General features: G+C 45.8%; 1 long non-coding RNA gene across 1 annotated transcript; it reads right to left on the bottom strand.

Moving 5' to 3' along the window:
• Nucleotides 1–737: 737 nt before the first annotated feature.
• LOC125617218 lies at nucleotides 738–27,462 on the bottom strand. Its single transcript, XR_007348138.1, has 3 exons — nucleotides 27,298–27,462; nucleotides 5,142–5,585; nucleotides 738–1,481 (listed from the first exon to the last, which is right to left on the bottom strand). It is a non-coding gene; the product is annotated as an uncharacterized LOC125617218 (long non-coding RNA).

The following is a 27,462-nucleotide window of genomic DNA, read 5'->3' as shown; positions in this document are numbered from 1 at the left end:
ATATTGCCTTGGATATTGCCTGAGGTTGTAGTTGGCGGGGGGGAGGGCAGTTCAACCAGGAAGGAGATGTGCAAGTACCATGAACACAAATGTCAACTCGGAGACTGGCATGAAATCAGAGCAAAGATGTAGGGGAGCCAAGGCTGACGCTCAGCAGTTCCAAGTGAACAGGAAAGGCAGAGCTCAGTGCTGACCAGAGAGTAGGCCAGGAGCCAGCTTGTGTCCCTGAGAGCAGGGGTTAGGTCTGGCTTGCTTAGCATCCTATCCCACAGTGATAAATTTAGGTGCTGAAGCCAGGGAGGAGAACACAAGGTATGGACCGTCATATAGACACCAAATCAAGATCTGGAGTCCAAGGTGGAAATCAGGAAACAAGCAGAGACTGGTTTTCAGGCACAGAGGCTGGGAAAGGCAGCTCAGGACCCAGAACAGATGAGTGGAGACACTTACCAGCTCAAGTTATAAATACTGATCCTAGGGCATTCTTGGGTGTAATTGTAGAATTAATTAGTTCTAGGATTAAGAATTTGCAGCCATCTTTCTGATTCTGCTGAGGACTGAAAATGTCTGTCTTGCTTACTGGGTATCCCCTGACCTAACACAGGGCCTGGTAAGAAATAGCTGCTCCGTAAATATGTGTTGAGGGAGCAACTGCTCCCAGAGAAAGTGAAACTCTGCAAGGGAAGTAGCACATATCTACATCAAGGTCAATGCAGAAACAGGTTTTTGTTGTTGTTGTTGTTTATTTTTATCCTCCCAGGTTATAGGTAATCAGGGGGAGGCAATAGAGCCCAGATTTCAAGTTGAAATCAAATCAACCAGTATGATACAGACCTTGTATTCCATAGTCTGAATCTTCTTCAGATTAGAGAAAGGATTGAAATGACCACAGCCACTCACCTTGCTCGGGATCTCATTTCCAGATTGTGGGTCTACCTAGGTGCAAACCAAGCTAACACCTTCAACACGAGATGGTAGCTTATTCCCTCTACCCATAACTAGGCCTTGAGCAAGTCATTTAAACTGTCTCAATGATAGCCTTAGACTATTTCCTCATCTGTGAATGGAAGGCATTTGACCAGAAAGAATACCTTTTCTGGTATTCTGAGATTCAATTATTCTGAGAATATGGATCATGTTGGGCCCACCATGGAAACATGCAATGGCTCATCCGTTTCTAACGAGAACTGGAGTGGGCCTAGAAGAAATGCCACGTCCACACCCTCTGCTTTCTGTTTCCATGGAGTCTGACTCTTCTGGAACTCTGTGTCTGTGGAGGAAGCTGGAGCATATTTCCTGTAGGCAGTTGCTTCTGTTTCCTCAGCCCTCTGGGGAAGAGGAGCATGACAAAGCTGAAAACTCTCTGGATGGGAAAATGAGGAGACCTGGGTGTTGGCCCCAAACCAGGATGTGAGGCTTGGCCGTGCACCGTTTGCTCATCTGCCGTGGACAGAATACCTGCCCACCAACGGCTAAGGCTCCTGCAAAAAGAAAAGACCCCTTTAAAGCATCAAGAGTTAAAACAGGTGTGTAGTACTGTTAGGGAATGAATGGTGGGATGCAAGAGAATGAGTGAGGCAAATGGTCCATATTTTGGAAGTTTAAAGGACTCTTAAAGGTTTGTACATTCTGTAGAATTAAGTTTAAAGCAAGACTTTGTAAGTGTCTCTGGGAAAAGGTGATGTGGTGTAACTGTCAAGCCATTAAACCAGAGGATCACAGTTCCAATTCAGCGTGAGCATCTCATTTCATCTGAGTGTCTATTTTTTTCTTCTATCAAATGGGTATAATCTTCTTGCCCTGACTGTTTTCCAGAGTTGTCACAGGTCAACCTTGATTGATCAAACTTGATCAAATGATCAAAAAGAGTCATGTTTCCAGTAGACACACTGAACATAACTTTCCTATGTTCATATATGGATATACCACCAGTGAAACTCCACATCATGTACAACCACAGGAATGGATCCTAATTAGAATATATTATACTTCATGGATGTATGACATGTCAAAATATACTCTACTGTCATAAAGAAAAGTCATGTTTGTAAAACTATGGCCTACTGTCAAGGTTCACAAAACTGGGTATCTTAGTCTGTTTTCTGTTGCTATAACAGAATATCTGAGACTGGGTAATTTATAAAGGAAAGAAGTTAATTTTGTTTATGGTTCTGGAGGCTGGGAAGTCCAAGAGCATGGCATCAGCATCTGCCCGGCTTCCTGGTGGTGAAAGGCAGGGAAATGGCTGCATGCAGAAGAGACAGAACAAGGGGAGCCTTGCTCTCTAACCACCTGCTCTCACTGTAACTAAGCTGTCCTATTGAGAAAGGCACTAATCTCTCTTAATAACCTGATGTCTTTTGAAGGATCCACCTCCCAACACTGCCACAATGACATTCAAATTTCATCATGAGTTTCAGAGGGAACCAACCATATTCAAACCATGGCACAGGCATCGGTGCTACTGATGAGTTGGGCTATTTGTAGGGGCTCTAGCAATTAATCCTGCCGAGTCAGGGAAGCACAGTCCAGCTTGCAACGCCAGCTCTCAGAGTACGCGGAATAGACAGAAACATGCATGAGCTGACTCGTGTGCATCTTCAGGCTTCACCTGTCCCCATAACTTGCCCCTCCTCCCTAAACTAGAATCCCTCCTCTGGAGTTCTATTCAGGGTGGGACAGCTCAGAGCAAAGGAGTGTCTAGGCAGGGGGCAAGTAGAGGCCACAATCCAATCCAATCTCCACCCACCAAGGCCTGTGCCTGCCCAGAGAGAGGGGCTTGGAAGGGGGGACAGGAGCTACCATATGGGCCAGCACAGCCCTTCACCTGGAGGTCAGAAAACAAGTTATCAGCGTTTAGATGAACAAATGCTACCTGGAATGGGAGGGTACTATCTCCCAATCGTAAATACAATCTGACCCTGGAGAGAAGAAATGCCAACAGGTGGATTGTGTGTGTGTGTGTGTGTGTGAGAGAGAGAGAGAGAGAGAGAGAGAGAGAGTCAGCTTTGCGTTGCTGTGACCAAAATACCTGCCAAAACAACTTAGAGGAGGAAAAGTTTATTTTGGCTCACAGTCTCAGAGGTTTCAGTCCACAGTTGATGAACTGGGCCTGAACAGCATCACGGCAGAAGAGTGTAGCAGAGGAAAGAGGCTCAGTTCATGGTGGCTGGAAAGCAGAGAGAAAGAGGAAAGGGGGCTAGAGAGCCCTTCTGCGGCACATCCCAGTGACCTTGCTCCAACAGCTCCTAGTAGTCCATTCAGCTATCAATGGATTCATCCACTGACGAGATTAGAGCTGTCAGGATCCAGTCATTGCCTAAAAGCCCCACCTCTGAACCTTGCTCCACTGGGGACCATGCTTTTATTTATTTATTTATAATATTTTTTAGTTGTCAATGGACCTTTATTTTATTTATTTGTATGTGGTGCTGAGAATCGAACCCAGTACCTCACGCATGCTAGGCAAGCGTGCTACACCAGCCCCCGACCATGCTTTTAACACGAGACTTTGAGGGGCATTCCAGACCCAAACCATTCCAGTGTGTGTGGATGTGTGTGGAGGAGAGACAGAAACAGACCCAGAGAGAGCGTGTGTGCACGTGAGACTGCATCCTCAGTGCACACCCTCAGTAGATGCGTACACACACACCCATTCTCACTTGTGTGAGCCTTAGTCCTTGAGGGCACAGCAGGGGAGGGAAGTGGGGTGAGACCCACCAGGAAGCCCAGTGTCAGCCTTGGGAACTGGGAGAACAGCTGGACAAGAGGCTAGAACAGCGAGGTAATTATCTGGGATTGAGGGAAGAGGCATGAATGGCAGTTTGACCAACACAAACTCACCTGACCTCATAATCTTGCCTAAGGTCAACCTTCCAGCTTAGACAATAGGGAAATAACAACAGCATGTGACACTGCCTGAAGAGCCACTGGGCTCTGTCTCTTGACCTCCAAGACAGGCCTTCAGCCGTGGCCCAGAGCACTTGCCAGACTTTCCCACCACTCCTCTTTTTGGCACTGTGGTCAGAACCCTGAGCTCTACTGGGTGACTTCAGTTAAACATGAACAAACAGTCCCGGCCATTTCAAGGTCACTTGTGGAATTGTGTCTGGGAGGACCTGGGTGACTCCCACACTTCTCCTTTTGCTGCAAATGAGATGGCTTATTGTTTGAGGCTTGAGAATCCTCCGGGGAGTTCTGGGAACTGGATGCTGGACAAGGCAATAAATAGAGATGGCAGAACGTGCCCTTCTGCCCTTCTGCCCTTCGTGGGAAGGGAAGGAGCTTTGCCTTCAGGGAGGGCAGCACAATAGCCCACGAGTGCAGCTTCCTATAAACCTTGCCTCGCAGGCTCCAGCACCGAGGGTGCGGTCCCCTTACAGCAAGAGGGCAGAGCCTGCGGCCCAGCAGCTCCCCAGCTCCTAGACAAGCTGCAGGGTACAGACAGGGGCTCTCCTCCCAGTGGCAGGAAGGCTCCAAACTAGCCCTTCCCTGGAGCCTCCATTCCTTCACCTTTGGAGCCTGAGGAACTGATCCAAGTGAGAAGGAAAAGGGAGAAGACACCTATAGATAAAGCACACACTCTCCCTGGACTGAAATGCTCCTGGCTCCCAACCTTGTGGGTCTGGATGAAAGCCCAGGAATGAACCCTGCAAAGTGTTTTTTAAATAGTTCCTTCGATTTGCATGTAAAATTGATCCAAAGGTTAAAGAGACACCTCTTTCCAAGAATGGATGCAATGATATAGCACAACGGATCCTTCCAGGCCTTGTTGACAGCCCATTCACATTTCTCATCCCATCGCTGTGCTTTTTGGTATGTCTGAACCTTTATGGGACAATGGGAAAAAGAAACAAGAAGAGAAGCACTCAGCCATGCTCTTGAAGTCACCTCAGTGGGCAATTCTCTGTCTTGTTGTCAGGGTTCCTCTTAGGGCTCTCAGATCACTGTGACATGCTCCCCCCCCCAACATTTGTGGGGCCCAGTACAAGACTACAAATGTAGCCCCACATATGAAGTTCTAATGTTTTAAAATTATAGATCAAGGTAACAACTTAAATAAAATATGTCCTACCATCCGTTCTTGACAAATATATATTCACAATGGCCTAGAAAACCAGATTGTAATTTAGAGTTCTCACCCTGTTTGGAATTCTGCTACACAGAGAGTGCCAGCTCCCGAATGCTCAGTCTTGGGCTCATAGACCTGTCTTCCCATCCAACTTAAAATTGAAGTAAGGATGAAGGTCCATCCCATGATTCCTAAGCGTTCAGATGGAGGCGGGCTGGCAGGCATGTGGGAACCAGGTTTCTCAATATCTTTTCCATTCCCGTAAGATTCTCCAGAGCTTCACAGTCCCCATTCTGCTTCTGAAGACCCTGCTCTTCAGTCCCCTTGATTCATGTGCTACTTCTCCTTGGTTCACTGCCCTCCTAGGACCTGAATTTATTGTTTGACCTTGGGCAAGTTTCTGAATTTTCCAGGTCTTCATGTGCTCAACCATTTCCTCAAGTGAGCCTTCTGCAGAGATGACATCTGGCACTAAATAAGCAGTCAGTAATCAGCAAGAATTAGCATTGTTTTCCTGTCAAATGGAAGAGCAGAGAAAAAAAGAGAATGGCTACTCTGGAGCCAGATACCACCCTCTGCCCGACCCCCAGCCAGACACACCACTTCAGTCCTGCCTCCACCTTCCTTTCTTCCTCAGTAGTCTTCCTTGCAGGACAACATGCTGCTCTTTCCCTGAGGACTTGGGACCTTGGCATGCTACACCAGGCACAGGACAGCTTGTAGTCACACAGCGTGGACCAGCCAGCCAGATTGCACCCCAGGGCGTCGTCAAATATTGATGCCATATATAAAGTCTTCCAAACACAATATGTGCTTCTCAAACAAGATCCTGCCCTTCCGTGACCCAAAGGAGGGTGAAGGTCTTTTGCATCCCTGAAGCACCTGCACACCTGGCCAATTTTGTTGCAAGTCAGGGGCAAACGTCACATGTGCCATCTCTTTCAAGGTAGGATGCAGAGTCCAGTTGCCTGAGTTTGGAGTTTTCCTAACCACCCTGTCCTGGTTCCTCCAGGAAGGGAAGAAAGGAAAGGTCCGGGGTAGACCTGCTACGTGGACTGAAGGGCAGGCATGCCCACCCACCGAATCCCACAGGATCCCTGCCAATAGGGAGCTGGCTACTGTTTACAGACAAGGAAGCAAGGTGGGGGGATTGCAAGCAAGTGAAATTGAGCTCTAATTTCTGCATGAAAACCTGTGTACTTCTGCTGCCACCACTCAGGACATGAAGGATGTGGAAGGTTCCCATAACCCCAGGAGGTCTGTGCCCAGAACTATGCCTGGGGTCAGATATGCATAGCTATGCCAGTCTCCTCAAAAATTTCATCATGGATTAAGGAATAATTAAGGAGTAACTCCTTATGATTTGTCCCAGAGTGGAACCACATTAAGACTGGGAGTTCTCTGGCCCCTGCCAAGCAATCCCTGACCACTGCTCTTTTCCCACCCCTCAGAGGCCACCTTGTTTCTTCTTTTGCCCTGTCTCCTCTTTCCTCTGAGGCCACAGATTCAGAAAGGTCTGGCTATGTGGGTAGGGGAGGAGGTACTGGGGAATGAAATACTTGGAGAAAACAAAACAAAATTTGATTCATACAAAAAATATTCTCCAGCCACATATGTATCATGTAATTATCTGCACATATCCACCCATAACCGAGAGAGTGAAAGTAGTTGATCTTCACAGAATAAATATATTTTAGGGAAGTCTTTCAGCAAGTAAACACGGACCAGCAGAGAGGAGAGGAAAGATGAATTTTTCTACCAAGCAAGCCAAGGGATTTCCATATCCTTCATAGGGCCAAAGAAGTTGAGAGGAGATAGTGAGATGTCTCCTTCGTGTTCTGATTCAATGTGGGCCACTAGGTTCATTCATTCTTGAGAACTTAGTACGTACCTAGTACTGGGGATTCAGCTGAGAGCAACACAGATGCTAAAGGTATACAGTAGGTCTAGGACTGCAGGAGCCAAGAGGACAGAGGATGTAGAAAATGGACAAGTGCCTGCCTCCCCATGCCCATTCCTCCTGGACCAGCTCAGGCCTTCGGGAGAAGCCAGCCCCTCCCTTGGTCTGACACTGCAGCTCAATGACACCATCCACAGCCTCATCTCCCGGTCAAGAGATTGCTTGACAGGGCCAGGAAAACTTGTGGACTTTTGACTTTGCTCAACTCTCTGACTGTCCCTCATAGAAAGAGGTGCAGCTGAGTGGGCCTGACCCTGAGCAGGGACTCTGGGCACCAACCTGTCATGGGGACTTGCAATTCCTTCAGCCCAACAACAGCCAAAAAACCCAACTCAGGATCACAGAACAAGAGGTGGGTTTTGCTAGGTGCCTCAGGGGAAGAGTTCCTTGCTCTTTGGAAGCAGTCTGCAAAATCCTTCTCTCTCCCGAGTGAAGTGAGATGCGTAAATGAAGGAGAGAGGGGCAGAGGCCATTTCCCCCTCTGAGGGGAAGGAAGCCCTGAAGCATCCTACAGAAGGCAGAGCAGAGGCAGGTTTTGTAGAAAAAGATATTATTTGTGTCAAGTCTTCCTGAGAGATCAACCAGATCAAGGAGTAAAACAGGGTCCTCAACTCTAGCATTAGATGGAGCAGGATGATCACCACACTGGGGGCCTGGGAAGACCCTGTTCCATGGTAAGGGAAATCAAACAGCTCCTTGCAAATGGAGTCCAAGGACCAGGATGGCCTTGGTCACTAAGGGAGGTCACATCGTGAAACAGCTCAGAGCTGTAGCAGCGGTGGCCTGGCCTGGAGTGCTGGTTCTTCCACTGAGCTGTATAATCATAGCAAGTGACTTCAACCTCCAAGAGCCTGTTTCCTAATCTAAAAATAAAGACAAATACACCAACCGCAAAAGGTAGTTGTAAGTCTCCAGCGAGGGAAAGCACTTGCCTGGATCCTGGCATGTGGTCAGCCTCCATGAGCATCAGCTGTGGCTGGGCCAAGTGCTCAAGGCCCAGACATTCAGGTGGATGCCATAGCCAAGTGTCCCCAAGGGCTGGCAGCTCCCAGGGGGAGGGGCAGATGTGAGGTCACATGTGGCGCTCTTGGCAGAGTGCCTGCTCACGTTGAGCCCTCAGTGCGCAGCAGCTGCGAGGAGCAGTATCAGTGTTTTAAGTCTCCCCTTCCTGGAGACTCTTTTCCCCTTCTATGGACCCCTCCACCATAGACATAGGCCAGGCAGAGGAGGCGGAGCACTCGCCATCATCTCAGCCCCAGCCCCAGGGACCTGTGTCTCCTTGTATCAGCACAGCCCTGGACCTTAGGCTTGGCCCTGGAGTCTAGTTTGAAACCTGCTTCCCAGCACAACTCTCACATTCTTTCTGGGTAGAAGGGCTAAGAGGAGGTGAAGGGAGGGATTGCCAGACTTCATTAACTTTTTACAAACTTCTACAAAAAAAAAAAAAAAAAACCCCACAGAAGAACAATTCCTCCTCAATGCTTGGGAAACACTGGCACCAAAGGAAAACTTTCATTTGGTTTTTATTCTGCTTTCCTCTTGGGAGACCCTGTAGTGCTAGTTAACCAGGGTGAGGATCTGTCCGAGCACCTGGGGACAGGAGTGAAGAATTCTGGGGGCAAGAGAGAGTTTGTTTTGTTGGGTTTGAAGTTGGCAAAACTCTCACCTTCCTACTATGTGCAAAACATAGTGTGGGGTTTACAACATTGGAACAGATTCAATTCTTGACTTTGAGGTAGGCCCTAAGAGTAAATAGATAGTGGGGAACACAAAGCATCAAGTAATCTGAAAGGAGGGTGCACCCCTAGACCACCAAGCACTCATAATCAGCCTTAGTTTTGAAGGAGAGGCCAAACTGATAAGGGAAAAACCAGGTGCAGCTATGTGATCCCCTCTTCCCTCCCCCAGAGAGCTTGGCCTTGGTTAAGGTCAAACAGGAGAGAGGATCCCCGCTTATCTGGGACACATCCGCTGCCTGCCTGCTGCAGACTGACCAATGTAACCCTGCCCGCCTTATCAGGAGTCCTGTCTGGCATAGTGAGTGAGGGTCAGCCCAGCAAGAAGGCCAAGAAAGAGGTTCAAAAGCCCCATCAGGAAAATGAACTGCTCAGGTCATTGATAGACTATAGCAACAGGCTTTTAGGTCACCCTGGTCACTAGGACTCTATTTCCATCCATGCTAGATAGGACTTACACTCTGACTCTGAAAGCCAGCGCCTTCACCTGAAACACGTCGCCCTGGCCTCACTGCCCAAATCCTGCCCACTCTTTCAGGTCAGCCTCAAATACCCTTGTCCTCATAGAGGCTTCCCTGGTCCACCCATATATAGACAGTGATGTTAAAAGTGATGGGGAGCCAGGCATGGTGTCACCTCCCTGTAATCCCAGCAGGTTGGGAGGCTGAGACAGGAAGATCGCGAGTTCAAAGCCAGCATCAGCAACGGTGAGGCACTGAGCAACTCAGTGAACCCCTGTCTCTAAATCAAATACAAAATAGGGCTGGGGATGTGGTTTAGTGGTTGAGTGCCCTGAGTTTAATCCCTGATACAAAAAAAAAAAAAAGGTGATGGGGGAACAGAGCAAGATAGGTGACATTCACAACACCGAAGACTTTGGTGTTGTCATCACCAATTTATTGTGTGTGTGTGTGTGTTTTGCTGGGGATTGATTCTAAGGCCTTGTGCATGCAAGGCAAGCACCCTGCCAACTGAGCTATGTCCCCAGCCCTGGTGTTATCATCTCTATAGGATAAATTTGAATAAGAAAAAGAAAAACTGAAGTCTAGGGGTTAATTCAAAGGAAAGGGACAAAACCATACTATAGCAAGAGCTGGGTTAAGCTCTGTATCAGCAACATAGTCCTTTCTTACAGGCTCAGTTTTCCCATCTGTAAATTGGTAGTAAGACCTGGGCTCCCTTCTAGCTCTGTGGCATATGAAGCTTTTATAATGTGAGGAGATGATTATCCAAATTAACCCTTGGCATAGGATCAGCTAAACCTGACTGCAACCCATAGTCCTTCCTGAGCCTTTTGGTCCCAGCTGCCAGCTCCTGTGCCCATGTTGCCTGCACCATGCATGGGTGACTTTGGCATACACCATGAGGTTTAGAGGATTATGTCCCCCGATAAGCCTACAGCCCCAGGAAGACTGAGGGTGGTATTGTCTTATGCTTCTCTGAGTTTTTCTCACAGCATCATGTTCTGTGAACAAACACAACAGAACTTCACTGAAGACATTCCGGATTTTAAATAACCTGCCAGGTGTGTAAGTCTGAGTTCCCCTGCCTGTGCAGGCCTGTCGTTGATGTCATGGGGGAACCAGGACATAGTCCCACAACAGGGCTTGGAACTGCATGGGCTTTGAGCTCTTGCCACAGCCATAGATCCCTTCTCTGGATTTTATGCCCCCAAAGGTCACTTCATGCCTGAGCGATGCTTAATCTCATCTGTAAAATAAGACTAGGATCTATGTGTTTTATTTTAAATTGATAAAATTCCATTTGATTGGTAATTTTTTAAATTGTAATCTTAATACAAGTCAACTAATGGGAAAAATGGAAATATTTAGGGAGGGGAATAACATTTCACCTAAGAGTTCAAAGCTTATATTCAAGGATGTTTATGTTAATGTGTCTTGAGTTTTATGAAATAATATATCAAAAAAAGAAAAAGAAATAGAACAATATATCAATATGAAGTCATAAATTCTTCAAGGCACAGAGCTAGGTTCAAGCTCTGACTGCAGAGTTGCATGACTTTGGACAAGCCATTGAACCTCAAGTCTCTTCCATCTTTGCATGCATGACACCCTTTAAACATTTCCTTGTCCAATCGACATGCCCACACCCTCCCTCCCTACTCCCAGCTTATTTCTTGATCTTTACTCCTGGCCTCAAAAGCCCTGATGCTCTCTCAGGTCAGAATTGCTTCTCTTTCCTTTGGGCCATCATTTGGGAATGATCTCTATCACTGTGCCACTGGCCTCATCCCAATTATGCATCTATCTTCCCCTCTCTACCAGAGGCCAGGCAATCTTCTCTGTAAAGGTCCAAAAAATAAATGCCTTAGAATTTACGGATCATATGACTCCTGTTGCAACTACCCAGTCCCCTGGTTACAACAGGAAAACAGTCATAGACAATATGTAAACGAATGGACACTGGGCCAGAATTGACCCTCAGACAGCAGTTTGCCCATGCCTGCTCAAGACTGCTAGCTCCCTGAAGTGCTGACCAGACCTTATTCATCTATGTACCCTCATACTCCTAGCCCTGAGGCCAAGCACAGAGTTTAACTTCCAGAAGCCTCAAAAAATAAATTAACAGCAATAATAATAATAATGCCCTTTAATGAAGCCTTATGGAGGACAAAACTCCTGGAGTTCTAAGGTGGGTATTTATCATTCCATTTTATGGGAAAGGAAAATGAGAGATTAAATAATTTCCCCAATGGCTGGGGTTGTGGCTCAGTGGTAGAGCACTCGCCTAGCATGTTTGAGTCCCTAGGTTCGATCCTCAGTATCACATAGAAAATAAATAAATAAAATAAAGGTATTGTGTTCAACTACAACTAAAAAATAATTTTAAAACATTTTAAAATAATTTGCCCAAGTCCACATAACTGGTAAATGAAGAGCAGGGCTCACACCCAGCTCTGTGCAAAACACAGTGGCCCTGCTACGCTGCGCGTACTTGCAAGGTTTCATTGGATTGAATATGAGAGATGAGTTTGAGCTGGGTATCCTCCAGTTCTCCCAGCAAAGTCAGGAAAAGGATCTTGGGGTCCTGGCCAAGCTTCCGGTGCAGTCAGGGGCTGCCTGGCTGGGGCTGGGACAAGCACAATCTGATGGGCTCATTTGTCTCCTCACTTGCCCAGAGTCAGGCCCTGGCACACCCGCTTGGCAGAGGCTTGGGAGACCTGTCCGAGCGTGAACAAAAACCCACAGGAGGCTGGCAGCTTGTGCCCTGAGAGCCCATTCTATCTCTCAGGAGCTGTGAGAAAAACTCAGGGAAGCATTAGACATTAGTTTTCCTGGGGCTGTGGGCTTAGCTGGGGACATAATCCTCGGAACCAAAGTCACCCTTGCATGGTGCAGAATGATGAGAGCTGTGAGTGACCTCCAGGCTACTGGGGTGGGGCCACCATCTCAGACTGGCAAAGAGCCAAATGAATTTATGGCAGAGGTGGGGTGAGGGAAGGGAATGAGGTCAAGGGCAGAACTGAATTTAGTTACCCAACTTCCTATTCCCCAACCCCGACTCAGATCAGAGGAGGATCCCAGGCTTTAAAGGGATGAACCAACCAGCTTTAGGGAACAGAGCTGTGCATAAAAACATTGCCTTCCAAGGAAACCATCCCCCACACACATTCTGGGCCTGGAGAACCACAGGAAGGCCCCAGGTTTAGAAACATGTAATGGAAGACGAGGTTCACACGTACACAGCAGAATTTACTGGTCACACAGCTAGGAGCCACAAAAGCATTGTGGCTCAAGCAACTGAGATGGTGTCTTTGGATAAATCTCCTGAAGCTGTGGGAGATCAGGAGGTCAGGAGACCAGTTAGGAGGCTGTTGCCATAGGTATAGCCGTTCAGAAGACCATTCAGAAACAAGGTGAGAGGCTTGGGAATGGAGACAAATTCCACTTAACCTTTGCCAATACTATCTGCAAACTCTACCTGTTCCTTCTACTTATTTATTTATTTACGTATCATTTATTTTATTTGGGGAGTACCTGGGGTTGAACCCAGGGCAACTTTACCACTGAGCTACATTTCCAGTCCTTTTTATTTTTAAGTCAGGGTCTTGCTAAGTTGCTTAGGGCCTCGCCAAATAGCTGAGGCTGGTTTGAACTTGCAATCTTCCAGCCTCATCCTCCTGAGGCAGTCTTTGTCGCTGTAATCTCAGTCTCTGGGTTCCCGGAAACTCTCTCAGCTCTCCAGGGGGCTCCGTGCAAACTCTCAGGGAACCCCATGAAAACTCAACGGGAACTCAACGGGAAACTCCGCGAGAACTCAAAAGTAGCGGGTGCCCGAGGCAGCAGGAACCGCCCTATTGCGGGACAGCAGGGTCCATATACAACTGAATACACAGCCTGCCCCAATCCAGCATCATCCAGTCAGAGCAATTACACACAGCTTAATTTAATTATCATCATCTTAATGGCGTCACCTTTCAACCACTCCTTCTGGCAATGCCAGGTGCCATCCCTACTAGGCTGTGGCTCTCAACAAGTTGGATCCTCAGCACCTCATAAAAACAAGTAAACAAAATAAAGGTATTTAAAAAAAAAAAGAAAGAACGAAATAGCCCCCTCATGGAGAATCCTCTAGTGACAGTCTCCCATAAACAGGCCTGTGCACTGTGGGGCCACAGTGCACCTACAGAAGGAGGTACGGGGGAGTGGGGGAGCTCGGAGGAGGGCATGGGCAAGAAAGGCCTCCCCAGGAAGCTGAATCACGAACAGGTCATAGTTTGGAGAGCAGAAGTTCAGACACAGGCAGCAGTCTGCAGGAAGACATGGAAGCAAGCAAAGAATTATAATCTGATGGGGCAGGGTGTGAAGGCAGGGAGAAGGACAGGCGACTTCAGATAAACAGACAGGGCTAGTTGCTACAGGGTAATTGAGGATATTTCTCCTGGGAACTATCAAAAAAGGTTTAAAGCAAGAAAAGAAGTGTCTTAGACTGTTCAGGCTGCCATAGCAAAATGCCATAAACTGAGCAGGGAAGCCCAAGATGGAGGCACTGAAAGATTTGGTGTCTGGTAAGAGGAAGGGGTGAGCAAGCCCCCCCTGGGCCTCTTTCTTGAGGACACTAATCCTTTCCATGAAGGCTTCACCTTTCTCACCTAATCCCTTCCCAGAGGCCCCTCCTCCCAATACCATCACCTTGAGGGTTAGGATTTTTTTTTCATACATTTGAATCAAATGGGGTATAATTTCTCATTTTTCTGATTGTACAGGTTGCAGAATCACATTGGTTATACAGTCACGTATATACATTCAGCAATAATTTTTACTTATAAAATCTGGGGAGCAAACAACATTGAGGCCGTAGCAGGAAGCTCATCAGAATTGAGCTTTAGCAAGTTGACTCTGGCTAGGGGACAGAGGAGGAGTAGGGCTGAGACCTGAGGGTGGAACACAGGGTGGCCACAGAAAGCTGGTGTCCCCACAAAAGAAAGTGAAATCAGTGTCCCTGGGAGGGACTCCCAGGACCTGATGACGTTTGAGATTTGATTATTTGCAAAACAAGGAGGAGGAGAGAAAGTGGGGGAAGAGAAGAAGAGGAGAGAGAGAGGGAGAGACGAGGAAAGAAAGAAAGGAAACAAACCTGCTAGGAGAAAGTTAAGCTTTTTCTCCAATAAATCAGTTGTCAGGGGCTCTTGTTGCTAAGCTACGGGGAATGTGGAACAGCCCGAGCTCCAGCTCCCTAAAAGGAGCTTTGGGGGAGGCGAGTGTAATCAGTGAAGTTGTTCCCTCCCCCAGGCCCAGAGCTGGGAGCCTCGCCCTGGGTGGGGTGGGGGTAGAAGGCTGCTCCACCTATAGGAAGGACCCAGGGTGCAAACCACGGGGTGCCTGCAGCAGGGAGAGGCTTGGGGCTGTAGCTGTGGCAGCTGGGATGGAGCACCAAAGCTCCAGGCAGCCCTCACATTGCCAGATGCACAGGCGAGCTTACGCAGAGCCCCATGCACCCTGCTGCAGACCAGTTAGTGCAGCACCCCTCTGCTAGCAAGTTCCAGTCCCTCTTTTAATGTATATTTAAGCAGTGGGTTTTCCCTGGATTTCAAGAAATTCTCCTGTGTGATGAGCCAAATAAGTGCCTGACCTTATTCAAATAAATAACAAAATGAATTCCATTTTTTTCTACTCATTCAGATTTGCTCTGTGTAACCGAAATGATTTTTTTTCTCTCATTATCAAAAACTTGATCACCACTACCTGTAGCTTCTTCAGTAAATTCAGGTACCGGGAATAAGGAGAGTTGCATGACAACAAGAAGCCCAGGAGTGGGAGCTTAACTGACTTTCCAAGGTCTTAAGGGCATGGTTTTGCCCCTGGAATTGAAACTGCATGGCTTTCTGCTCCTGGTGCATGTCGGGCCTGGGACTGTGTGTGTGACCAGGAGCCTCCAGGTGCACATTCCTTCAATTCCATTTCCTTAAAAGAGGCCTAGCACGTGCAAACTCTGTGTGTTTTGTAGAATAGTTGCTTGGAAACAGACTGATCTTAAAGGTCACCCACAAGCAACCTCCTACCTTCTCCTCTGACATACAGACATCCCGACAGTCTCTGCCAGGTCCCACTGGGCCCATGGCTCCTGCAGGCAAAAGTGTGGGTAGCTGAAGACAGTGCATGCCTCCTCCCAGGGTCAGACTTAAAGAAGGAAGGAAGGAGTTGGGAAGCCCAGAAATAGGATGAAATCTAAAATTTTAGATTTTGCAATTAAAAATGTCCGAAGTAAAAATAATAATAATTGATGGAAAAGGTAAACTGATCAGAAGGGCTGCCACTGAAAAATAACAATAAGTAAATCAGGGCCTGAGGCAGAGAAAAAAATGCTGGGGGAAGATGGTGGGAAAGATCCAGAAGGAGAAACCAATGTCCACATGCCCTGCTGACTTCCCACACTGAGCAAAGACCGTGAGAGGAACAGGCGTGGCATAAGGCCAGCTCTTCCCCAGACCTTGCAGGTTTCCTCCCCGCTAATCAGAGTCCTGTCCCAGGCCTTCATCTGCACCTCTGCTCCTGAATGTAAGTTTCCCACTATCTGTTGGGGCTTTGTGTAATTAAATTAAACTTACCTGCGTCAGTTTCCTCATCTGTAAAATGAGGGTAATCTCTAGGAGATTTACTGTAAAGATTAAATAATATGGGAAGTGCTCAGAACAGTACTTGGGAATTACTCAAAAAGGTTAACTATGTTGAGTCTTATTATTATCATCATCCAGCCATTATGTTATGCTCCAAGTACAACATGAATGATAGAGAAAATGAAGCTCAAGGTCAAATACTTGTATAAGGACACATGATAATTGTGCTTTAGTGCCAAGATTCAAACTCAGATCTGTAGGACCCATAGCTCAGGGTCCGACACTGAGTCAGGTTCATTTCTCTTGGTTTGTTGACCCGTGTGGGAAGCAGTGGAGGTTGCAGAGGAGAGTACAAGCCAGCAAAGAGGAACGCCTGTGTTCCACGTCTTCCTTGCTGAGACCTGGGACAAGTCAGCCCTGCTCTGAACCTCAACTTCCCCATGAAGAATGGATCACATACCCACCTCTGATGGTTGTTGTACCCTCAAGACAATAAACTATGACAGTGTAAACACAACCCAGCACACATTCTATGCCCTGGTGTAGACAGCCTAAGTGTTAGATGGTTCTAAGTCTCCTTCCCAGCTCATGTGGAGCTTTGATGGCTCTCCTCTGGCTCCCTGTCTGCTTCTCCTGCCCTGGGGAATCATTTCTGAGCTACCTGTCTTCCCTTTGCTCATCCTTTGTACTTGTTTTCTTTCCCTGGAAGTTTCCCCTCCCTCCCTGTGGCTCCAGACATAGATCTAGGCAATTCATACCTAGACCTATGCCTGTACTTGGGCCTTTAACTGGAGAATTAAAATCCTGTGTTATCATAAGGATCAACCTCAAGCAAAATGGTAGATTGGGTAGAGCCAATCTGTTGTTTTAGATGGTGTCGTGCATTAATTAACATTTCATTCTCAGTTCTCATGCCCCTATCCTGCTACAACCTCCCCACTCCCAGTCCATGGAACCCAAGCCCCTTGGGTTTTCTTTTCTTTTCTTTTCTCTTTCTCTCTCTCTCTCTTTCTTTCTTTTTTTTCTTTTTTAAACTTTTTCTACCAGGGATTTAACCCAAGGATGCTAACTTGTGAGCCACATCCCCAGCCCTTTTTATATTTTATTTAGAGCCAGGGTCTTGCTAAGTTGCTTAGGGCCTTGCTAAATTGCTGAGGCTGGCTTTGAACTTGAGATCCTCCTGTCTCAGGCTCCTGAGCTACTGGGATTACAGGTATGCAACACCATGCCCGGGAACCCCTTGGGGTTTTTTTCTCCCTCTAAATGGATCCAATCATTGAACAGAATCTGAAATTCCTTCCCACTAAAATGAAAGTGACAGAGAATCACTAATAGTTCCCAAGAGCATGGCTCTTTAAAGGGTCCAAAACTTCTGCCCAAGCACCAAAGCCACCCTGCCCAATTTCATGTTGGTTCATCTCTAAAGCGAGGCTGCTTGCTCCTGAGAGCCAGGTCTTCCCTGGAGAAGTCCTGCCAGGTGCCCATTGGGACCCTCCTGGGCATTAGCCAGGTCCTGACCATGTGCCTCTACAGCCTCCTGGCCTTGTGGGAAGTATCACAGTCACCCTTGTCACACCTATGACAGACATCTTTTATCTTTCTATCTCAAAGAGCTTTGGAAATGTTAATTAATGCACGACACCATCTAAAACAACAGATTGGCTAGCAATGACTGCATTTCCTTTCCTATTCATAAATCTCCTTAAGAAAGAAATTCAAGGTTTCTAAAGCCTATACTTGCTGTACTTGTTCCAACACAGAGGTGGTATGGCCCAGCGTTCAGACCACAGCTTTGCCAATATTCCTGGCTGATTTCTAAAACACCATTTTGTTGGTTTGTGCCATTTGTTTTAGTCGCCTATGTCAGCATTTGTGTTCAAGTCCCAGCTCCTAATCCCAACTGCATGACCTTGGGTAGGTCTGGTGACCTTCCACCTTGATTTATTCATCTATAAAATGAGATAATAGGCTGTCACAGTGGTACACGCCTATAATTCCAACAACTTAGGAGGCTTAGGCAGAAGGATCACAAGTTCAAGGTCAGTCTCTGCAACTTAGGGAGACTCTCAGTAACTTAGCAAGATCCGGTCTCAAAATAAAAACTAAAAAATAAAGGACTGGGAATGGAATTCAGCGATAAAGCACCCCTGGGTTTACTTTCCAGTACCAAAAATAAACAAAATAAACTTAAAAGATAAATAAATATTGGTTTCTAGCTCTGCAGATCATTGTGAGCCTTAAATGAGATAACAGTGCCTTATACTGAGAGATACTCATTAAGTGAGTTCCCTTCTGTCCCTCCCCACTGTCCCACCCCTTTGCTACATGGCATCATTGAAAAACAACAGAAAGACCCTCTTAGGTCTGGCCAGCACAGCCTATTCTAAAACGAAATGTACTTGCTAACTAAAAATCACAAACCTACATCCTTATGTATAAAATTTCAAGTTTTCTTTTTTACCTTCCCTACTCTTTGCCAGGAAAGAGGGGGGAAAAGGAATAAAAATGAAAGATGAACTGGAGAGAAAGTTGTAAAGAGCCGTCCAGGGTGACCATTGTGTCGGACACATCAAAATCAACAGAGTGCTTTGAGCAGAGATTGTTTACAGTCTGTGGCTGCTATTATTCACCTGACTGAGGCTGCAGTGGATAAGAAAGAACCAGCAAAGTGTTCCTCCTTTGGAAGCTGCGTGACAATTGAGCTGTCTGTTGGTGTGGCTGGCATTCAGCTCCAGACCCTAATATCAGAAATCTCACCCAGCTCCTTGTGGCTTGCTTAAACCTGCTCTTGGTGACCCATGTCCTAGAGCCAGGCAAGTGGGGCAGGTCAGTAACTGGGAATCACTCACACCCCTTTGGATTTGTTGTCAGAATCAAGAGAGCAAGCAGAAGTCAAAGCCACTGAACCAAACGGGAGGCAAACAAGGCCAGATATTAGGAGGTCAGGTCAGAAAAATGGAATGGCAAATTGTGGATGAGGTCCATGCCAGGGTGCTGGCTGAATGGAGCAGTCGGTGCCAGCTGATCCAGAAGTGCCAGGCTGGGCCAGGCATACAGCAGGAACCAACTGCCAACCCTGGAAAGGGAGGGCAGCTGATGGAAGAGGAGCAGGGACCAGGAAATAGCCAAAGCTGAAAACAAGTAGAACAAGAACAGGTTAAGGTCAAAGCACATCTTCAATCCCAAGGTCAAATCCCAGCATGAGTGATGGCAAGAACAGAGCTACAGAGACAGGCGGAGACTCATCTGGCTCCTCCAAACTGGAAATGCTGTGTGCTCAGGACCTCAAGCCGGTCTGGTGGGCACATGGTCAGTGTTTCCATGACCATAAGTTGTCCTTGCTACTGTTGAAGTTGGCAGAAGCCAATGAGTAAACAAGGAGAACGAAATGGAGTCAGACTCTGTCATGTATCTCAGCGCATGCCCTGACCTGTCCCTAACTGCTGGTGCCCAACACTTGTCGTCTGACATACCTCAGACCTGCCCTCTTTCCTTGGAGCCTAAGTTGCCTATGGCTGCTGTAACAAATTAGCACAAACTTGGTGGCTTAAAACAACAGAAACTTATTTTGTTAGAGTCCTAGAGGCCAAAGTTCAAAATCTGTATCTCAGGGCCAAAATCAAGGTATCAGCAGGGGCCCGCTCCCTTTGGGGCTCTTTAAGGGAGAATCCTTGCCTCTCTAGGTGGCTCTGTGTTGTTTGGCTTGTGGCTGCCTCTGCCTTCCCAGGGCTGTTTTTCCTCGTTCTTCTCCATATCTCTCTCCTCTGAGCATCTCTGATAACAATGTTTATCATTGGATTTAGAGCCCACCTGAATAACCAAGAACGATGATCTCATCTCCAGATCCTTAACTTGATTTCATGTGCAGGGACCCTCTTGCCAAACAATGTCACATTGACAACTTCCAGGATCTGGGCATCTCTTTTGGGGGCTCTCATTCAACTGACTATACCTCCTCTGTCAAAAGCCCTGTGCTTTATTCCCTCAGGTCCCAATGAGATGTGAAATGTTCTAAGCAAAAATGTTAATGATTTAATATCACCTCTCTTTTGAGCAGAGAATTCCAGGAGAATGAGGGCATTGGTTAAAAGAATGTCCCTCTAGGGGCTGGAATTTTAGGCTCCTCCAGGTCCCTGAAGAAGACAGCTTTGGTAAGAAGCTTTTTGTCAGCAGCCCTCCCATAAACTCACTGCTGGCAAGGGATGTGTCCCTGTCACCCACTCACCAGAAGTCATGGGAGAGTTGGAAATGTTCCTTGACCATTCCATCTCTTCCTGGCTTTGTAAACAACTTCCACTTCTTTCTATGCTTAATTTTTTCCCATTGAAACTACTTAATGGCAGCTGCGCTTTGTGCTAAGCCATTGACAAGCATCTCATTTTTCCTTGTAACATTCCCTATGAAGTGGGGATTGTTGCTACCACACTTTGCAGACAGAGAAATTGAAGTTTAGAAGTCAAATAGCAGAGCCAACACCTGAACCAGGTTCTCTCTTGCCCCAAACCCCACCTTTTAAGTACCCTACAGCTCCTGCGAATCTTTGACTGGCGCTGGCCTGGGAACTGGACTGTCAGAAGTCTGATGGGCATTGTCAGGGGAGTGTGCCAAGAGCCTGGAAGCTGTGGAGGGAGGGCTGCTCATCTGCTTCCAGAAAGTCAAGGATGATGGAGTTTGAGGATTGACTTGGGGTCAGCACGTGCCTGTCTATTTATTAATGCCACCATATTGAGAGACTTCATTTTCTTCAGGAGTGAGCTAAGACTGGTTAAATTCTAGAGGGGCAGATGTACAAAAGGATGGAGTGGAATCCCTCCAGGTGTTTCCTGTGAGCATTGGGGGTGGGGGGAAGAGAAGGAGCTGGGGAGGAGGGAGGGGTTGCGGGGGGGCGGGGCGGTGTGGGGGGGAACAATTGAGAAAACCAATCTAGTTCCCCCAGTGAGGCGGGAGGTCTTTGACATCAGGCAGCACGATTGTCCCACCCCCAGCAAGAAGAGCATTTGTTCCAATGACCATCTGTCAGGCTCAATGCCTTACCTATCAGGAAGGCAGGAAACTAACAGTTATTTGAGCAGGTAAATTTTCAGACTATTTCCCTTGCCTTGTAACCCTCCAAATAACGCGGGAGATCACACACACATAGAAACAGACACACAGAGGACAAGGCCATGTGAAGCAAAGGTTGTAGTGATGCAGCCACAAGCCAAGAAGTGCCAACAGCCCTCAAAAGCCAGAAAAAAAGCAAGAAACAGGTCCCCCTTTGGTGACTCTGAGGGAGCACGGTCCTGTGGCACCTTGCTTTTGACACCCTGAGACTGATTTTGCCCCCAGAACTATGAGAGAAAAGGTTTCCACTGTTTTAAGTCACCAAGTTTGTGATAATTTGTTAAAGCAGCCACAGCAAACTAATCCAGGTCCCAGAGGAGCTGAATTTTCTCTCTTGGTTTCTGTCAACCTCACTAATTTTAAATTGTCTTATCTACCTTTCTTCTGTTTCTTAGCCCCTTTCTCTAAGAACCTGGACCAATAACTGTGATTTATTGAGCATCTACTCCATGCCAGGCACCAAGCCAGGGGCTCCATCTGAGCTACATCACTAATCCATACAATAACCCCATGAGATGGGTGTTGAGGTTGAAATAGTTTAATTTGCCCATCATCTTACACTAGAAAATGCTGGAGTTGGAATCTAAGAATACATCTGTCTACCTCCACAGTCTGTGGCCATAATCTTGGTGCCTCCCTGCCCAAATGGGGTCCTTCTTTGGTTGATCAACCATCAGTGCTTATGGGTCTCTCCCCAAAAGCCTACTGGCCTCTGAGGCAATATCAAGTGCTTATTATGTGCAAGGCCGTGGGCTTAGGACATTACACACTTATTTTATTTTTATATCAAAGAGACTCCATGAGGCATAAGCTATTATTATACCTTTTTAGACTAGGAAACAACCACTGGTAGTAAAACCAGCACAAGGCCCTGGTCTCCTGGGGTCCTGGACCAGTGTCACTTACTCTCATCTGTCAGCTTTCCATTTGCATGGGCCCTCTGGGCTCTAATTTAACTTGGACTCCATTCAGGCTTCTGAAAGGACTCTGTGTTGTCCAAAGTTTGGAGGACTTCCATCGACTTCATGTGTGGAGCTTGCTTGTTTGTTTCCAGAGAGTTCAAAACACCCACAATGCCGTATAAATATTCCACTGCCCAAACATTCGCAAGCACCCTACCCACATTTTCAAAAGCCTCTCCACCTAATCCCACCTGCATCCTCCTCCTCCCCCTCATCAGAAATCATTACACTGCGATGTTAATATGCTAAAAAAAAAAAAAAATTTGCAAAATGTAAATTGTTATAACACATTATGTTGATGATAATATAAAAATTGAGAAGAAAAATGTTAAGGGTTTCACCAAAATATGTATTCTAAGTCTTTTTTTAAAAATGCATCTTAATGGAAGTGGGTGGAGGGAAGAGAGCCAGGGAAGAGAGAATGAGAGGAAAAGCAAGATTCTCTATATTTATAAACCCCCGAATACCTAAATTGATTTATTTAGAACCAGTGGTAATTTGCAAGCTTTCATATGAAACAGTGAGAAACTTAATTGAAACAGCAATGCATACGGCCTGGCTAACAGAAAGCAACATGGCTTTGAAAGTGAATTAGGATTCCCTGAATTTCCTGGATCATCCTGGCTCTGTTTAGGCTTCTGGAAGAAAGAAGAATCCACTGAAAGAGAAAAAGAATTCTTCATGGTTGTCAACAGATGTAGAATAATAAAAGGGAATAGGACCAGAAAGCCTGGATCTCAGTCTGCTCTTGTATTCATATGCTGTGTGATCTCAGGCCAGATGCTTTCCTTCTCTGGGTTTCAGTTTTTTTCGATCTGCTGATAATTTCAATGGTACCAACAAATTCCACTAGGATAGTTTTAACTAAAATAGTTTCACAGTCGTGTTTTTCGTTTTGCATTTGTTTTTCTTCTCACTGTCACTTAATGAAGCGAGGAGGTGTGATTGCTGCCGAACTCACACAATTTATCCAGAGGGCAAAGTGACACAGTCATTGGGTTTTAAAAACCTTCTGACAAAAGCTGTGTCTCACACTGGAATCCCAGGCTCAATGGAACTGCTCTCTGTTGCTGGCTGGGGCAGCCTTGCCTGGAGGAGGTTCATGCCGACCTCTGTCTGAATCTCTTTCATTACGCCACTCCCAGAAAGCCAGCACCGTCATTAAACCTGCAGAGTAAACATCACCCTCTGCAAAAGCCCAGTTAGCAGCTGCCTGGAATGAAAGTTGTCACCACCCACCACTTCTCCAGTGCCTGCTGCAAACCATGAAAGCAAACACCGGACCCCAAGGCTCTGGCCTTTCACCAAAACCACTGGGTCTGTGGGCAGGATCAGAAATGTGTTTCCTGACTACAGTTTGTCTGGGGAGAGAAACAGACCCAGAAAACAAAGAGACAGGTTTGGAGGGGCACAGGTAAGAACAGGGCCCCATGGCTATTGTTACAGAAGAGCTACAGGAGGTATTAACAGGTCTGGAAAATTTTACTCAGAAGTCCAAAATTTAGACCTCTACCAATAAGCATTTCCTGCCCCAAATGTTCCTCGTAGGTCCATCAAGTTTGCACCATGTCATTTTGTTCTCTTTCATTAATAAGCATCTTCATGGCTGTGTTAAAGCTGTACCTTGTGTGTCTTGAATTCTCACTTAGCTGCAGATTCTTCAAAGCAGAATCAGTTCCAGTTATTTAGTTTCCAAGCCCAGAAAGATGTGTGGTGCAGAACTGAGCAAGACAGTTCTCTGCCTTTGCCAGAGGTCAACCACAGCTCTTCATGGGTCCCCAAAGCCCCTCTTGCACCAGTTCATCCCTGCCCATTGCTGTGACCCAACAGCATTGCTTCCTTCTCCAGGTCTGAGAAGATTCAGCAGGGAGTTGAGGAAAGAGTTATAAGGTTCCTTTAACAGCTGGGACTAGTTGATAATTCATTTTTTTAAAAAATTCCAAATAATGATGGCTAGCATTTATTGAGCACTTAATTTGTGCAGGCACTGCTAAGTGCTTTATCTGGTGCACAGTCCTCATGACGCCCATATGAGATAGCTATACTTATCCCCATTTCACAGATGAAAACATTGAGATTCAAAGCTCATAACTAAGAAATGGTAGATTCAGATCAGGGCGGGCTGACTTGAATACTGTGTTTTGCTGGGTAGGATAGATGGCTTCCCAAAACTAGTTTGTAAATTCCTTGAGAGCAGATCCTGTCTCTTCTGTTCTTTCACAGAGCTTGGAGTCATCCTGAGCCATAGTAGACTCTTGGCATCTACCACTTAACTGTCTGATGAAAGATCCAGGCCCAGGGCAGTCAAACACAAAGTGTGACAGGCAGTTGGAGACAGATCTTGGCAAGGAGAACTAGGAGAGCTGTTACTGGGCAGACCAATTTGGGGGGGATGGAGCATAGGCACAGAGGCTCCCTCTAGGCAATTTGTAGAAGCTTCCAGAAAGCCCTGGGCAAGAAGATGTCCTTTTCTCCTCTGAGGTAAACTCTCCAAGGAATAAAAGGCACAGGGTGGCTGCTGGACCATACTGAATTCCATGTCCTTATCATTTGATAGCCACTAAGGAGCCAATATTGCTCTTTTCAACAAACTGCTCATCTCTGTCCTGGCTAACTTCCATTCAGAAAATTGTGCAGTGCCCAAATATTCTTACAGTTCAATTGGTCTGTGGAAGTTTCTTTCCTCCTCCTGCACTACAGATGGGAAGGATGTAGCTCCGCTTTCCTAGTGGTTTATGTTTCAGTGTTTTATTTGTAAATTGATTATTTGGAACTGAGAACACATTTCCCAGGGTGAAGCATGTTATTTATAGGGTTGAGATCTCAAGTTAGGTCCTCAGGGTCTCATTTCAGACAGTGTTAGTAGTACTGAGTTCAATGGTACATGTCATCTACAGATAATCCTGATCGCACAGGAAACGAATTCCCAATTTGTGCTCAGCAGGCCAGCGCAGATGCTCTCCAACTCCAGAAGTAGAGTACCTGACAGTTTCCTGAGTTGAAGAGAACAGGACTTGAGGGTAGAAGATCATGCTGGCCTTATCACAGAAGCCATGCACTCTGAAAGCAAGTGTTTACCAGCACCCCTGATATCTGCCAGCTCCGGATGGTATGCTAGAGGGTATAAGTCACACTCCTGACCTCCTGGGGCATCTTGAAAGTTTGAAAAATTTATTTTTTTTTTTAAAGAGAGAGAGGGAGAGAGAGAATTTTTAATATTTATTTTTTTAGTTATCGGCAGACACAACATCTTTGTATGTGGTGCTGAGGATCGAACCCGGGCCGCACGCATGCCAGGCAAGCGCACTACTGCTTGAGCCACATCCCCAGCCCGAATCTTGAAAGTTTGAAGGGCTATCCATGCTATTCAGGTTAAATACCTGAAGCAAAGAGTCCAATGCTTATCTAGACCCAGTTCCATCTCAGATGTCCTCCCTATACCTTCTCAAAGAATTCCTTATTAATAAAAATAATAATAAAAAAAATTAAAAGACAGCTATTATCTTTAAAGGCTTTGTGTGTTAATTTACTAAATTCTCATGACCATTCTATTTATAAATTTAACCTCACTTAAGATATGAGGAAGCTGAAGTTTAGCATGATTGATTAAATGCTTGCCTTAGATCATGTAGCTAGTACAAGGAACTCAAAACCTAGTCTGTATGAAACCCCACATTCGAGACTATTAACTGCTGTGACATACTTGTTACTACAGGGAAAAATCTAAAAGTGAGACTACAAAGCAATACACTGTGTTAAAATTGTTTATCTTTACCTAAGTAACAATCCTTAAAAAGATCCATCTAATTGTATTTTGCATTATCAGGCAGTGCAATTATAACTGAGTCCTGTCATACTATTTAATGGCTCCCCTTTGTGTCTGTTTGTGATTGATTTGAGCCAAGCAGTCAAATACCATCATGGCATACTGAAAGATTGAGGTTTATGCTGCAGATTAAATGGAGACAAGACCTGGGAGACTTGATTCCACATAAAGTCATGCAACACATACAGCATACTGAGCTCCCAAGGCCTTCCCTGTAGTGACCACCCTCCCCCTGGGAGCAGACACACTGCAAATTCCATGCTTCTGTATCCAGAATTGCACACCGTGGCCACTCGTCATTTTGGGAACTAGCTGCCTAGTTGTTCAACTGCCTTAGTCCCAGTGAGAGTTGTTAAGAAATAAAAAGTTGGTTGTTTTTCTTTCCCCAAGTCTCCCCTTTAGCTATTCCCTTTTATTGATGATGCAATGAATAATTCTAAATATCCCCTGGAATCTTCTCATTTTCCTACTTAAAGGAAGAAACAACATAGGAACCTACTTCAATTGATCCTCCCCTATGAGAAGCACATCAAACATGTTTGTGGAAAAGAAGACTCACAAAGTTTAAGTGTGGTACACCACGAGAAAAAGCTGGAGAGAAGGAATCACAGAGAAAGCAGCACAAACAGAAACCACAAAATGAAATATAGAAATAAATAAATAAATATAGAAATGAAATCCAAAGGTGAGTAATCATAATAAAGTAAGTGGATTTAACTCACCTATTAAAGATAAGGAAATATTAAATTTAAAAATCTTATAAATCCAAATATATACATTTTATGAAAGACTTGCCAAACTATAGGAGCCAAAAACGACAGAAAGTAGAAATATAAGAAGAAGGAAAAACAGAGCTGGAAAATATCCCCTCAAAAAATCAGTGTAGCTATTACGATCATCAGACAAGTAAGTTTAAAATAAAAAGCATTATTAGGAACAAAGAGAGTCGCTGTGTTTTGATAGACATTTTAATTCATCAGAGAGATACAGGAACTCTAAACTTACATGTACTTAATAATATATATCTTCAAAGTATGTGATCTAAAATTTAATAAAACTTTAATTACATTTTGAACTGAGAACACGCATGACAATGAGGATAAATAATTGAAGAAGGAAAGAGGGAACCAACATTTGTGGAGGGCTTACTATTTTCAAGGCTCTGCCAAACACTGGGAAAACAAGGGTGTGGAGATATTGTTTCTGCCCTTCACAAATTTCCATATGAAAATAATTAATGTATAATGTGACACAGGCTATGCAGGGGATATACAAGTTAGAGTGTTGGAAGACAAGTGAAGTTATAATCAGGACAGTGGAAGGTAAAGGAAAACGCACTCAGGAGAAGCATTTTGAATGAGTGGAAGCCCACCAGATATACAAGGGCAAAAGGGAGGACAAGGAGAAGGGCCTTCCAGAGGGGACATCATATATCAAAAGCCAGAGGTGAGAGAACAGCATGTACAGAGATCTAAAGCATCAACTACATCGAGAAAGAAAACTCAAAACATGTCGCTGTAAAAATTTCACATCTAGGGAGCCTTAGTCTCTGGGCACTTACCTGTACCAAAACTGGATGAGGTCCCTCTTTAGTTTCAAACAAGAGCCACTAGAAAAATAATGCTAATCATATGGAGCATAGGAAGGGGGCGGAGCTATTAGTTCATTGTTGCTTGGCAAGTCCTACACTGCAGGTTTGCTAAATTCCGGTGTAATTTACTCTGGG

Source organism: Marmota marmota, unplaced genomic scaffold (genome assembly GCF_001458135.2).
Source record: "Marmota marmota marmota unplaced genomic scaffold, marMar, whole genome shotgun sequence".
NCBI lineage: Eukaryota > Metazoa > Chordata > Mammalia > Rodentia > Sciuridae > Marmota > Marmota marmota.
This window is presented reverse-complemented; position numbering and strand designations above follow the sequence as displayed.